Genomic DNA, 15,739 nt, shown 5'->3' with positions numbered 1-15,739 from the left:
GGGTTAGGAAACATGATGAAATTGGTGGAAAAAAGGGATATGAGTTAGACTGGTGATTATTAAGAGAACAGGGGTAGAACAAGACTGGGTAATGTGTAGAAAATATTTCGTGATAAAATAATTCTACTGTTAGAACTAGATGTTGAATTCATTGTAGAGGTTTGTGAAAGGTAATAAAACTACAAGGGGATAATACAAGATCACTAGAGAGAGAGAGAGAGAGAGAGAGAGAGAGAGAGAGAGAAACAGCTGAATGAGAAACAGAAAACGGGTAACTGACAAGGAAGAATGCCCATCAGACAGAGACAATCCTTCAACAATGAAAGCAGTTCACCAAACAAGGAGATCCTCATCCTGGGATCTGAAAGACCTATCACTCTGTCATTTCTGTGGAAAGAAGTAAGAGTTCCGAAAGCTCATATTATTTTTTTATCTACTTTTTAGTGTGTATATTGATGGTGCAGGAATCACACCTTTGGAGAGAAGTACTGGCAAGGCACTCTGAATATTTGCTTTACAGCAGTATTAACTTTCACTAATTTAGTACATTGTTTTACCTCTAAACAAGAATCAGTGGAATTTCTCTAAAGTATATCAATAAATGAAGTAATTTGAATGTTGGTTTACAAGAATCATGAGAATGGCAGGGATCTAATCAGCATTTACAGTTAACATTGTTTCAAATCGTGATTGTGGACTAATGCCTTCATGAAGTGCCTTTGGAATTTAGGGTCTTTCAATGGTTCTAAAAGTTCTGACATGTAGTAAGTTTTGTTGATGATAAAAGTAGATAGAGGTGTGAAGCCACAGCTCTCTCCTGAAGGACATAAGTTTGACGTTCAGAGAGCAACTGAAAAGGACAGCTCCTCCTGTGTTTTTGGTATAGGTTCAGTGGCCATCTCCAAGATCTTACAAAAGTATCATCAGGTTAGAAAAATTTGTAGGTGCAGAAATTTCATTGTTTATAAATCATATATCTGACAGACATAATCCCATTACTTTGATGTCAAAAATTCCATTTTTTAACTGGAGCAGAATGTGGCTTTACCTACTTCAACCCAGCATGAAGTGGTTGCCATTTGTCTGGATTATGTTAAAGGTGCTTACCTAGCAAAAATGAAGACATTGAGGGTCTGTTCACCAAAAAGGTGAAACATCGTTGAAGAAAATAGGGCAGTGACAGTTACATAATGGATCATATCTTTTTATTAATTTTGAAAGAGTCAAGACCAAGTCACAAAATATGACACTGCATCAGAACTTACTCCCACAGGCTGTCTGTAGGACAGCAGGGATGTGGTCCTCAAGTGATTTTCTCTTTGCAAAAGCATCTTGAGTTACAGAAATGGCTGTGTGTGCCTGCAAAACATTACTCAACCACAGTTCCAAGGAGACATGTAGCAAGGAGTCACAAAGTTAAATTTTTATTTTTCTGTATTTGTAACAGAAATAAAACTAGAAATAAAACTATTAATTACAGTGAAAAAACACTACCCTTAAGAGTAAGCCAAAAAGCAACACTTTGTGATGATAAAATATCTTGTGATGAAAGCAGACTGCATATAGCTTAGCACAATTTGTTTGTTAAACCAGTAATTGCCCTCAGGGGCCCAGTATTGATTTGCTTGGTACAGGCTGGGCAAACCCCGGGTTCCTGAGCTGGGGGTTGGTAAGTGCTGCCAATCCCCCATCACCGTAAGCGCTGGGCGTGTTTCAGCGACCACTGCAGAGCACGATAATGGAACATTGTGTGTCTCAGGGAACGGGGATCTTGGCTTGACTGCCCACATCATGAGGGTAGGATAAATAAAAAAAAAAGAATAAGTCTCAAAGGTGTGCTGTGCGCTGAAGTGGGACCGAGATGGAACCTTCAAAATCTTCTCCTCCCAGTGGGAAAGGTGTACCGCCTGCGAATATTCACACCCATTCATCCAAAAGAATGAGAGAGGCTCGTCCTCCTGATGATAACAATACATTGGGCTGCAGTAACAGGGCTCGTAGAGTCATGACTAACAATGTGTTTCTGGTGATAGAGGGAGGAAGCAAGAATGGGCATCTCATGAAATAGTGAAATAGTCGATGTGGAGCAATCAACGTGCAGTAATAATGGAGTAACTGAAGACTGCCTCTTTCATTGCCACATTCAATTCTCCGACACTGCCTGAACATCTTATGGTGGGGTTCCTTCAACTTAATGTTCGGCCTTACATTCCAAATCCTATGCAGTGCTATAAATGCCAGTATATTGGCCATATAACCCTGAGTTTTCAAGGTGAAATGATCTGCAGGAACTGCAGAAAAGCCACTCTTGACACTGGGACTAACTGCCTGTCTCTGCCGATCTGCATCAACTGCTCTGGGAACCACCCAGTCTGGAGCCAAGATACCCCTGTTTTTGCTGAAGAATGCAAAATGCAGGAGATAAGTGACCAAGCGGATCCCCTATGCCGAAGCCAAAAAGGAATATAAGGCAACGAAACCCCTGTCTTTGCCATCTCGTATTTTTCCATGGTGCAGAAACCTATTCCCAAGGCAGATGATTCGACACAGACAATGCCTAGTGTGCGTGTATCCTCCACAAGCAACTGCACTTGCGCAAGTATATGTAAAGGAAAGGAGTAGGGACAAAGCAATCCAGGCAGCTGCACCAGGCAAGACTAACAACAGTCCCGTAGTGAACATCCAAAAGGTACAAGAAAAGCAGAGTATCTCTCAATGCCCCATTTCACCCTCATTCTCGAAGGGACAGGGTGCAGGTAAAGACACGACGTTCAGGTCAAAAGCTTTCCCGTCTGACTGATGAGGAGGATATCGTGGAGTTACATGCCTTGGCCTTGGATCCAGTCAGCCCCTCCACTCCCCCTCACCCTTAAAGTGCTTCACCTCCCCTGTGCAAAGATAGGGGTAAATTAAAACTGCACCTATGACATGGCTTCCATATTACAGTGGAACATGAATGGGTTCAGGAGTCATGTGGAGGAACTGAAGCTCCTATCACAGGCATGTCCCTTGTGCTTTAGTTTTTAAGAAACACATTTTAAAGATACAGATGTCCCTATGCTACAGAAATATACACTATACCGCAAGGATGACCTATTGGGGGAAAGGGCCAAAGGAGGTGTCGCAGTGTTTGTCACTAGTGCACACCACTCCTATGTGCTCACCTTTGCTATTGACCTGCAAGCAGTTGCAGTTCAAACTCGTGTGTGTCGAAGGGTCACAGTTTGCTCATTGTATTTACCTCCGCAAGATGCCCTAGACTCTGAGGCTGTCACGGATCTAATTGCACAACTCCAACGACCATTCCTCCTCCTGGAGATGTCAATGCCCATCATGTCCTGTGGGGCTTGACCAATACCAGCCCTCGAGGTTGGGTTTTGGAAGGCCTCATGACATCTCACGAGCTGTGCATCCTCAACATGGGTACTCACACACATTTCTCTACTGCTGCTGGGCCATTTTTCAGCCTTTGACCTCTCTTTCTGTTCTCCTGCCCTCGATGACTCTGTGCAGTGGGAGGCCATTGATGACCTTCATTCCAGTGACCACTTTCCAGTCCACCTTCACCTACTGAATGGCTCACCACCTGAAGTTAAGCCCTGAAAATGGATGGTCAGCAGTGTTAACTGGACACGTTTCAGCCAGCCAGCTGGCTGTGTTCAAACATTGTGACCCCCTGCGGGTCCGGGGATTAGAATAGGCCCGAGGTATTCCTGCCTGTCGTAAGAGGCGACTAAAAGGAGTCCCTCCCCCTCAAGGGTCCGGAGACGGACGGTTCCACGACCTATATTTGCGGTCATTTTGGTTTTTCACTACTTCTCGTTTCTTCCTTACTTTGGTTGGTTTCTTTCTTTGTTCTTCTCCATCTCACTGTCTTCCTTACTCTTTCCCTTGCCTTCTTCTCCTTGCCTTCTTCTCCTTGCCTCCTCCTCCTTGCCTCCTCCTCCTCCTCCTCCTTGCCTCCTCCTCCTCCTCCTTGCCTCCTCCTCCTCCTCCTCCTCCTCCTCCTCCTCCTCGCCTCCTCCTCCTCCTTGCCTCCTCCTCCTCCTCCTCCTCCTTGCCTCCTCCTCCTCCTTGCCTCCTCCTTGCCTCCTCCTCCTCCTTGCCTCCTCCTCCTCCTTGCCTCCTCCTCCTCCTTGCCTCCTCCTCCTCCTTGCCTCCTCCTCCTCCTTGCCTCCTCCTCCTCCTCCTCGCCTCCTCCTCCTCCTCCTCGCCTCCTCCTCCTCCTCCTCCTCGCCTCCTCCTCCTCCTCCTCCTCGCCTCCTCCTCCTCCTCCTCCTCGCCTCCTCCTCCTCCTCCTCGCCTCCTCCTCCTCCTCCTCCTCGCCTCCTCCTCCTCCTCCTCCTCCTCCTCGCCTCCTCCTCCTCCTCCTCCTCGCCTCCTCCTCGCCTCCTCCTCGCCTCCTCCTCGCCTCCTCCTCGCCTCCTCCTCGCCTCCTCCTCGCCTCCTCCTCGCCTCCTCCTCGCCTCCTCCTCGCCTCCTCCTCGCCTCCTCCTCGCCTCCTCCTCCTCCTCCTCGCCTCCTCCTCCTCCTCCTCGCCTCCTCCTCCTCCTCCTCCTCCTCGCCTCCTCCTCCTCCTCCTCCTCCTCCTCCTCGCCTCCTCCTCCTCCTCCTCCTCCTCCTCGCCTCCTCCTCCTCCTCCTCCTCCTCCTCCTCGCCTCCTCCTCCTCCTCCTCCTCCTCGCCGCCTCCTCCTCCTCCTCCTCCTCCTCGCCGCCTCCTCCTCCTCCTCGCCGCCTCCTCCTCCTCCTCCTCCTCGCCGCCTCCTCCTCCTCCTCCTCCTCCTCCTCCTCGCCGCCTCCTCCTCCTCCTCCTCCTCCTCCTCCTCCTCGCCGCCTCCTCCTCCTCCTCCTCCTCCTCCTCCGCCGCCTCCTCCTCCTCCTCCTCCTCCTCCTCCTCCTCCTCGCCGCCTCCTCCTCCTCCTCCTCGCCTCCTCCTCCTCGCCTCCTCCTCCTCCTCCTCCGCCTCCTCCTCCGCCTCCTCCTCGCCTCCTCCTCCTCCTCCTCCTCCTCCTCCTCCTCGCCTCCTCTGGTCTCCACCTCGGCGTTTGAGACAGTCTGTCCTCTCTCTCTTCTTTTTCCTCTTCTTCCTTCCTCCCTGTGCACGCCTGAAGGTCGACCCACGCGTTCGCACGCGTAGCCGGTGACGGGGTAATGCGTAATTCCCCGCCCTGGGTAGACAAGTAAGGCACGCACGTACCCCCTGGTAAAGGCCAGGCCCAGGGAGGGGTGATTGCCTGAGCTGAAACCTTCTTACCATGCCGATTGGTCCCTCCGTCTGTTTCTCGGGAGGTGTGACCTGAGATGTAAACATTCACCTAAGGCGGGAGTGCCCTCTGAGAGGGTTCCCACAAAGAAGGAGCGCGCCATCGGAGACACTGGCAATCATGGGGGATTCCTCCGCAATGGATTTCTCTTCTTCTTCTTCTCTCTCGACTACTGCGCACAAACGGAAACTTGACCAGCCACCAGTGACAAAAGTACTACCGCCTGCCCCACAGTTCCTCGTAGTTTCTCGATCTGAGGACGGCAAGGATTTTTCCTCTGTCAACCCTTTCGTTATCCAAAAGGGCGTAGATCTGTCAAGTCTTGTACGAGGCTGCATAATGGTACCTTGTTACTAGAAACTGAGAGCACCTTTCAGGCACAAAAACTACTTCAGGCCACACTCCTGTACACGTTCCCTGTCCGGGTGGAGGCTCACCACACATTGAATTCGTCTCGTGGTGTGGTATACACTCAATCACTCGATGGATTGACTGACGAGGAGATTAAGTATTTCCTCGCTGAGCAGGGCGTGATGGCTGTCCATAGGGTCATGAAAAAGGTCAGCAGTGACCTTGTACCGACCTGGACACTTTTCTTTACCTTTGATAGTGTTCAGCTGCCATCGCGTATCAAAGCAGGCTACGAGGTTATTTCTGTTCGCCCCTATGTCCCGACACCTACGCGCTGCTACCAGTGTCAGCGTTTTAATCACACTCGCCAGTCTTGTTCCAATGCGGCTAAATGTGTCACTTGGGGCAGGGATGCCCATGAGGGTGACTGTCCACCTCCGTCTCCTCATTGTGTGAACTGTCAGGGTGACCATGCAGCGTCCTCCCGCGACTGTCCCATCTACAAGGAAGAATGCTGTATCCAAGAAATTCGGGTCAAAGAGAAAGTGTCCACCTCGGCTGCTCGCAAGCTATTTGCTAGTAGGACGCCCACGCTGCTCCCAGCGGGAAAATACAGTAATGTCCTCACCTCTCCTCGGACTACCAGGGAGGTGGCGACGCAGACGTGCGATCTGACCTTCAGCACCACGGTCGTCCGTTCAGCCAGTGCTAAGATCGCGCGGTCGACGTCTCCTCTTCCTCCCGTCACCCCTCGGACACAAGCACCTTCATCAGCTTCTGCCAAGACGAAGACCCAGAAGTCAGATGCACAGGCCTTCAAGAAGGAACTGTCCCATGCAGACTTCCTACGTACCTCGAACTCCCAGCCGTCATCCAGTACTTCCACTAAACGACCTTCCAAGAAGGTTCATAGGAAGCACAGTTCTCCTTCTCCGCCACGGCGCATTTCTTCTCCTGCGCCACCCAGCGGTTGCTGCCCCAGACCGTCATCCGTTTCGCCTGGCCGCACCGCCGGTAGCCGAACATCTGGCCGTTCACCCGCAGAGGAAGCTCCCCCTCCCGGCCATCTTAACAAGATGGCTGATGAACCTATAGAACCAATGGATGATGACTGTCCGCCTACTGATAGCGGCGGCAGTGCTCGCTCGAAGCCAGGCCTTCAGCGGCCTTTCAGATGACCCCTTCTTTCATCTTCCTTTTCTTCTCACGATGGCACTTATTCACTGGAATATTCGCAGCATTTGCTCCAACCGAGAGGACTTAAAGTTGCTGCTCCGCTTGCACCGTCCGCTCGTCGTAGCCCTCCAGGAAACGAAGCTACGCCCATGCGATCAAATTGCCTTGGCACACTACACCTCTGTGAGTTTTGACCTACCCCTTGTGGTAGGTATTCCGGTTCATGGAGGGGTTATGTTTCTGGTCCGGGATGATATTTACTACGATCCCATCACATTGCACACCGGCCTGCAGGCAGTTACCGTCCGAATTACTCTCCCCACTTTTACATTTTCCATTTGTACCGTTTACACTCCATCGTCGTCTGCCGTTACCAGGGCAGACATGATGCAAATTATTGCTCAGCTACCTGCACCATTTTTGTTAACTGGAGACTTCAGTGCCCACCATCCCCTTTGGGGCTCTCCAGCATCCTGCCCGAGGAGCTCCCTGTTAGCAGACCTTTTCAACCAGCTCAATCTTGTCTGCCTCAATACTGGCGCCCCTACTTTTCTTTCGGACACATCTCACACCTATTCCCATTTAGACCTCTCTATATGTACTACCCAACTTGCACGCCGGTTTGAGTGGTATGCACTTTCTGATACATACTCGAGCGACCACTTCCCGTGTGTTATCCATCTCCTGCATCATACCCCCTCTCCGTGCTCAACTAGTTGGAACATCTCCAAAGCAGACTGGGGGCTCTTCTCTTCCAGGGCGACCTTTCAGGTGAATATTCCATCCCTCACACTACTTCTTCTCCACGTCGCGTACCGGTCCCCTGTTGGACCACAGCATGTAGAGACGCTTTACGCGCTCGTCGACGTGCTTTACGCACCTTTAAATGCCACCCTACAGCGGCGAATTGTATCAATTATAAACGATTACGTGCGCAGTGTCATCGTATTATTAAAGAAAGCAAGAAAGCCAGCTGGGCTGCTTTCACAAGCACCTTCAGCAGTTTTACTCCTTCTTGTGTTGTCTGGGGTAGCCTGCGCCGGCTATCTGGCACTAAGGTCCACTCACCAGTTTCTGGCTTGACGGTCGCGAATGACGTCCTTGTGGCCCCTGAGGATGTCTCCAATGCCTTCGGCCGCTTTTTCACAGAGGTTTTGAGCTCCGCTTATTACCACCCTGCCTTCCTCCCCCGAAAACAGGCAGAGGAGGCTAGGCCACCTAACTTCCGCTCCTCGAATTGTGAAAGTTCTAATGCCCCATTCACCATGCGGGAACTCGAAAATGCACTTGCCGGTCATGGTCCTCTGCTCCAGGGCCTGATTCTATTCATATTCAGATGCTGAAGAACCTTTCTCCTGCGGGTAAAGGTTGCCTTCACCATACTTATAATCGCATCTGGATCGAGGGACATGTTCCCGCATACTGGCGCGAGTCTATTGTTGTACCGATTCCTAAGCCGGGGAAGGACAAGCACTTGCCTTCCAGTTACTGATCCATCTCCCTTACCAGCTGTCTCTGTAAGGTGATGGAGCGAATGGTTAACTCTCATTTGGTTTGGCTGCTCGAATCTCGACGCCTACTTACCAATGTACAATGTGGATTTCGTAGGCGCCGCTCTGCTGTTGACCATCTGGTTACCTTGTCGACCTTCATTATGAATAACTTTTTGCGGAAGCGCCCGACCGCGGCTGTGTTCTTTGATTTGGAGAAGGCTTACGACACCTGTTGGAGGGCGGGCATTCTCCGCACCATGCATACATGGGGCCTTCGCGGTCGCCTCCCTCTTTTTATTCATTCCTTTTTAATGGATCGACAGTTCAGGGTACGTGTGGGTTCTGTCCTGTCAGACACCTTTCACCAGGAGGATGGGGTGCCACAGGGCTCAGTTTTGAGCATCGCTCTCTTCGCCATAGCGATCAATCCAATAATGGATTGCCTCCCAGCTGATGTATCAGGCTCACTTTTCGTGGACGATTTTACCATCTATTGCAGCGCGCAGCGTACATGTTTCCTGAAGCGCTATCTTCAGCGTTCTCTTGACCGTCTTTACTCCTGGAGTGTCGCCAATGGCTTCCGTTTTTCTGCCGAGAAGACGGTCTGTATTAACTTCTGGCGCTACAAAGAGTTTCTCCCACCGTACTTACGACTCGGTCCCATTGCTCTCCCATTCGTAGAGACAACAAAATTTTTAGGTCTTACATTTTACAGGAAACTTAGCTGGTCTCGACATGTCATATTTGGCTGCCCGTTGTACCCGTTCTCTAAATGTCCTCCGTGTTCTCAGTGGTATGTCGTGGGGAGCGGATCGAACCGTCCTACTTCCCCTATATCGGTCGATCGTCCGCTCCAAGCTGGATTATGGGAGCTTCGTATACTCCTCTGCACGGCCGTCCATCTTACGCCGCCTCAACTCCATACAACATCGGGGTTTATGTCTTGCGATCGGAGCGTTTTATACTAGTCCCGTTGAGAGTCTTCATGCTGAAGCTGGTGAATTGCCACTCACCTACCGGCGCGATATTCTGCTTTGTCGGTATGCCTGTCGGCTACAGTCAATGCCCGACCACTCGTCTTATCGTTCCTTTTTTGACGACTCTCTCAACCGTCAATATGGGTTTTATGTCTCTGCCATGCTACCCCCTGGAGTTCGCTTTCGTCGCCTCCTTCAACATCTTGATTTTTCACTCCCTGCAACCTTTAGAGTGGGCGAGAGCCACACGCCACCTTGGCTCCAGGCTCAGGTTCGCATTCACCTTGATCTCAGCTCGCTCCCAAAGGAGATTACCCCCGGTTCGGTATACCACTCTCGTTTTGTCGAACTTCGTTCGAAGTTCATTAATATGACCTTCATTTATACAGATGGCTCTAAGACCAATGACGGGGTCGGGTGTTCTTTTATTGTCGGGGCACAAAGTTTCAAATACCGGCTCCATGGCCATTGTTCGGTCTTCACAGCTGAGCTCTTTGCCCTCTACCAGGCTGTTCTTTACATCTGCCGCCACCGACATTCTGCTTATGTCGTCTGCTCCGATTCCCTGAGCGCCATCCAGAGCCTCAGTGATCTGTATCCGGTTCACCCTTTTGTGCACTGGATCCAACGCTCTCTTCAGCAGCTGGTGGACGACGGTTCTCCGGTTATCTTTATGTGGGTTCCTGGCCATGTCGGTATCCCTGGGAACGAAGCTGCAGATGCCGCGGTCAAGGCTGCGGTCCTCCAGCCTCGGACAGCTTCTTGTTGTGTCCCTTCATCAGATTGCAGCAGGGTCATTTGTCGGCGCATTTTATCGCTGTGGCATGCCGATTGGGCTGCACTTACGGACAATAAGCTTCGGGCCTTGAAACCTCTTCCCGCGGCTTGGACAACGTCCTCACGCCCTTCTCAGTGGGAGGAGGTAGTTTTGGCCTGGTTGCGAATTGGACACTGCCGTTTCAGCCATCACCATCTGCTGACTGCTGGGCCGGCGCCGTTCTGCCCACGTGGGCAATTGCTGACGGTCCACCACATTTTAAAGTCCTGTCCAGATTTTAATACACTGCGTCTTAATCTTGGCCTGCCATGTACTCTAGATGCCATTTTAGCGGATGACCCAGGAGCAGCTGCTCGCGTTCTTCGTTTTATCAACTTGACAAACCTGTCTAAGGACATTTGATTATGCTGTTTTTTTAATCCTATGCCTGTCAATCTGTCTCTTATCGTGTTTTCCCTTTTAGTTGCTGTTTTAAACTTGTGCCTCGCGATGCATTCCTAACGTAGTATGGGCGCTAATGACCATTGAAGTTGTGCGCCCTAAAACACCAAAAAAAAAAAACACAAACCATTGTGACAACATCCAAGGAAGGGTGGACCAAATCACACGAGCGATCCATCGTGCCGCTGACCTCCCAATCCCACAGTCCTCAGAACATCTTAGGAGGCACCCAGTACCTTGGTGGACAGCTGAGTGCCGTTCCGCGATCCAGAAAAGGCATGCGGCTCTTCAACATTTTAAATGCCGCCGACAATAGACAACCCTAGGCCCTTCAGAGTTGCGAGGGCCAAGGCTCGACGCGTCATTAGGGAGAGTAAGAAAAGGTCATGGAAAGTGTTCCTGGACTCAGTCAGTCATTCCACTTTCTTCTATAAAAGTATGGGAAGCTGTCCGGAAGATTTCCAGTAAATTCAGCCGTTTACCGACAGCAGCAATGCTTGAAACAGGGTTGCCTCTGAACAACACCCAGACACATTGCTCAGATGCTGCCCGAACATTTTGCACAAACTACTGCCAATGCAAGCCAGGATCCGGCATTTCGTGGCTATCAAGCGACTATAGAGGGGGAAAAGTTTGACTTCAGGTCCAACAGTTCTGGGGCCTACAACTCCACTTTCTCCATGTGGGAGATTGAATTGGCACTGACTGAGATCCGTGACACTGCACCTGCTCACGACCATTTCCGTTACTGCATGCTTCAACATTGGCCAGCGGCATGAAAGGAAATCCTCCTCGAATGTTTTACTCTAATATGGCAGACAGGCAACTTTCCCAACTCGTGGAGGGAGGCAATTCTGAGCCCTCTCCTCAAACCAGGAAAGAACTGCACATGTCCCGGTAATTATCAGAGTATTGCCTTAATGAGCTGTGTAGGAAAGACCCTGCAGTGAATAGTTGACCATCGTCTAGTCTGGTTGCTAGAGACCAGGCAAGTCCTTAGCCTCTCTGTGTGTATTCCGAAGATTTCAGTCCACTGTTGACAATCTGTTCCTCCCAGAGGCGGCTATTCAGCAGGATTTCCTCTGTAAGCATCACTGTATTGGCATATTCTTTGAGATAAGTAAGGCATATGATACTTCTTGGAGACAATTTATTCTCGCACAAATGCATCAATGGGGCTTTCATCGACACCGCCCCATCTTCGTACGGTCTTTCCTGTCTCAGCGTTTTTTTAGGACCCGAGTTGTTGACATGCTGTCTGATCTATTTGAGCAGGAGAATGGTTTTCCTCAGGGTAGTGTCTTAAGTGTTACCCTCTTTGCCATAGCAATCAGCAGTATCACATCTACGATAAGGAGTCCTGTACAGTGCTCCTTCTTCATAGATGATTTTGCTGTTTTCTATTCCTCCTCCAGTGTTTGCAACTTCTGGTGTGGTGGTTAGAGAAGTGGGTTGCAAAGATGTTTCCAGTTTTCTGCAGATAAGTGTGTGTGTGTGTGTGTGTGTGTGTGTGTGTGTGTGTGTGTGTGTGTGTGCGTGCGTGCGTGCGTGCGTTCATTTTAATCATTCCCCTCGTCTTTTTAATTTGCCTGTTTTGGATATGGGGGACACCACCCTACATTTTAGACACAGTGCTGTTTCTGGGCCTCATTTTTGACTCCCGATTGTCATGATTACCACACCTGCGAGACCTGAACATCATCAAGTGCCTGAGCCGCAGGTCTTGGGGAGTGGACAGGGGGTGTCTACTTCAGTTTTATCAGGCTTTTGTGCATTCGTGGCTCGACTATGGTTGCACAGTATGTGGGTCAGCGAGGGCCTCTTGCTTGTGGGTCATTGACGCTGTCCATCATGAGGGGATTGGCTGGCCATGGGTGCTTAGTGGAGCAGTCCCATACCTAGCATCAGTGCTGAGGGAGGGGAACTGCCACTTACCATCTGGCGCCAGCTCCTCATGGTGCATCAGGCATGTAAGTTCCTTGGAGCTCAAACTTCTGCCGCACACCATACCATACTATAGCTTGTCCACTTCTGGAATGCCTTTTTTCCAACCGTCCAAGAGCCACGATGCCATTTGGGATGTGTGTGCAGCATGTGCTGGAGTTACTCTGTTTGGAGTCAGTATGATGCCAAATCAAGAGTTTTGACCATGTGCCACCCTGGTTACTGGAGAGACCCTGAGTGAGTTTAGATTTGGTGTGGTAGTTGAGAGGTAGCACTCTTGCTTCTGTTTTTAATGGGTTATGTTCTTGATATTTTATCTGAGTACCATGACCATGTAGTTCTTTTCACGGATGGGCCTAAGTGGGGGCACTCCGTTGGTTGCTTTGTTGTTTTCCTTGATCGTGTCCTCAAGGTCAGACTGCTTCCAGAATTTGCTGTCTATGATGCAGAATTATATGCGATATTGTGGGCACTGGAGCAGATGAGATGTTCTCCCCATGTTACATTTATCATCTGCTCAGATTCTCTCAGCACCCTTTACTTTCTCCGACATTTGTACCCAGCAGATATGGTAACACTGAATATCCAGGCTACTGGCAAAGGATGTATCTTTCTGTTGGGTACCTGGGCACATTGGAATTGCAGAGAATGAAACGGTGGATGAAGCAGCCAAGGAGGCGTTTTGTGATACTCTGGTATTTTGGTGTGCTATCCCCCTGCATGCTATCACCTCGCTGTTGAGGTACAAAGTCATGTGTCAATGGGGAGACGAGTGGCTGGCAGTGACCAATAACAAGCTCCATGTCATCAAGCCCACAATTCGGCCCTGGAGTACTTCCTTCCAGCCACGTTGGTGGGGCGAGGTTCTTCTTGCTCATCTTCGCTTAGGCCACAGCTCTATGACATGTGGACTCTTACTCTGGCGAGAGGACCCTACAATGTGGGGTGTTTTTGGCGTGCGGAACAAGGTGCGCCACATTTTATTGGACTGAATTTTATGTGCCAACCAGCGGACTGTGGCCGGTCTGCCGTCTCTTTTATGTAATGATGAAATGAATGTGATTAGAGTTGTAAAGTTTCATGAATTGTCTAACATTTTGAACCAAATTTTGGGGAGATGTTCTTAATGTGTCTAAGGGTGGCTGGCTCACCCTAGTTTTTTTGTAAGTGGTCAGCCAGTCACATTTCCCTGTGCTTTCCTTTTAGTTCTTCTGTGTTTTGTTTTCTCTGTGTTTTAATTTCTTGATTACCTCTCTTCCCTCCTAATTGGTTTTAGTGCGTGTGATACAGAGCGACTGTGTGATCATTTCGAGTGCATGCGTGTACAACACTTTTAGTTAATCTCCATGTTTGTTTGTTTTCGTAAGTGTAAGGGCCCTGAGGACCTCGCCGTTGGGCACCCATCGGATTGAAACACACACACACACACACACACACACACACACACACACACACACACACTATGAGGAACTTCTTGAATAAGGAAGCAGTGATGTCACTAAGATTCATCTATTGGCAAGGGATTGGTGACATGTTGATCACATATCCTATGATCGCAGATCACTCCATGTCATTACAGCTGATAGAGGAACTAAAACCTCACCCTCAGTTCAAGATACTGGAAGACTATAAAGAGACGTAGTCAAATTTTAGAGCATTAACATGATGCATGGAGGTAATAGAGCAAAGAAAAGTGCAGAAACTGTGAAGAAACTGAACAGTTGAAAATTTCTTATTTATGGACTTGGTGAACCGCATAGTGTTATTTCAAGAGAAGCAATGGAATTTCTTGGCTTTATAACAATTAGTTGTCCTTGACATGTTTGATATTTCTTGGCAGAAGACACAAAATGCAATAAACAGATATGCAGTTTGAAACTAACAATATTTCATTGCAATCCAGCTACAGACACTTGTAGTTTTGCACATAAAATGGGCAGAGGAAACTATTAGCAGTTCAGTAGTATTCATTTTATTTTGTAATTGATGAAAATAAAAAAAGAGGACATGTGTCACTTAAGCAACGTGACACTTATGATGTCAAAGACTGCTGAACCTTTTGTTGATAGCAGCTTATGAGAGCAGCTGTAAAAAATTAGAATGATCACCATACCCCAAAAATCAACCATTTGTTTCATATATGATAAATGCTGTTAATGTCTGGAATGGCAAGAAAGTCTTTGGCAGTATTTGTGTAACACTCCATGTGTGAGCTGCTCTGCTGTTCAATAGTTACATGTTAACCAAACTTTAAAATACCAAGTACTGTATTTTATGAGTTGTTACATTAATTACTTCCATTGTCCAACTCTTAAGTTTGCAATGTTTCTTGTTATCACAGCATTGTGAATTTCATTTACAATGTGAAACTTCAATGAGCTGTCACGAATTATCATCTTGGTGTCCAATAAATTTTTCCATTGTTTGGAATTTCTTGGTGTAGGAAGTATAATTTTATGTTAAAGGGCACTTGAATAAGTAACGTAATTTTGTACAGTATGTACATCATTTGTATGTCTCCTTATGTCTTACCATAAACCACTAGACAATATTGTAATTCATTCAAAAGTTTTGCAAGTTTGTACCTTGGTACAGCTACCAGCTGTGGCTTACTAACTTTCGTTTAGTAATTTTGGGGGCCTTGAAGATTGTAAATAGGAGGAGCTTTACTTGCCAGATATGCAGGCTGCTCAGAAAACATTTAGTTACACTACCTCTTGCAAGCTGCTTGAATTTGTACAACTGACTGCCTGATTGGCTAACTTCAATCCCAAATAACTCTGAAGTGGCAGAACACACACAAATTTTTCATTAACAATTATTTCTCATCACAACCTCCACTGCAACACCCTTACAAGATTTTCAAACTGTTTTTGGCCACCCTTTATAACACACAACAAATTTGGCTGAAAGTGATTTAACAAAAAGATTAACAATTAATACATAATTATAAATATCTGGTGAGTAAGGACCCATTATTTACTTGTTGTGCCAACACTGCACAAATAGTGTAATTTCTCTAAAATGCTGTACATTTGAGGGCTGGTGAAAGTTTCACACATAGTTGTTACTTTGCATGTTCTCATGCTTGTTTTATAGCTTTTATTTTCAAATAATTTTTATTGTTTAAGTAACTTACAGGAATGTGTTTTTTCTTTTTCTTTGGCATTGCATAATGCAATGTAATTTGTGTTAGAGTTTTAAGAGTTTTATTTTTGTTGTACTCTTATCATATGTGACAGCTGACAAAGTTTTGGAATTAATTCGTGTACAAACTTTAAAAGTGAAACTCTTAGTGGGTCATTACTTTAAAC

At 48.1% G+C, this 15,739-nt stretch overlaps 1 protein-coding gene across 2 annotated transcripts in view; it reads left to right on the top strand.

The window, feature by feature from the left end:
- LOC124605656 (dynein heavy chain, cytoplasmic) overlaps nt 1–15,739 on the top strand; it is a 232,432-nt gene that overhangs the window by 156,871 nt on the left and 59,822 nt on the right. The window lies entirely within an intron of this gene.

The sequence above is a fragment of the Schistocerca americana genome, chromosome 3, assembly GCF_021461395.2.
Source record: "Schistocerca americana isolate TAMUIC-IGC-003095 chromosome 3, iqSchAmer2.1, whole genome shotgun sequence".
NCBI lineage: Eukaryota > Metazoa > Arthropoda > Insecta > Orthoptera > Acrididae > Schistocerca > Schistocerca americana.
The sequence above is the reverse complement of the archived record's forward strand: the minus strand, read 5'-3'. Positions and strand labels throughout refer to the sequence as shown.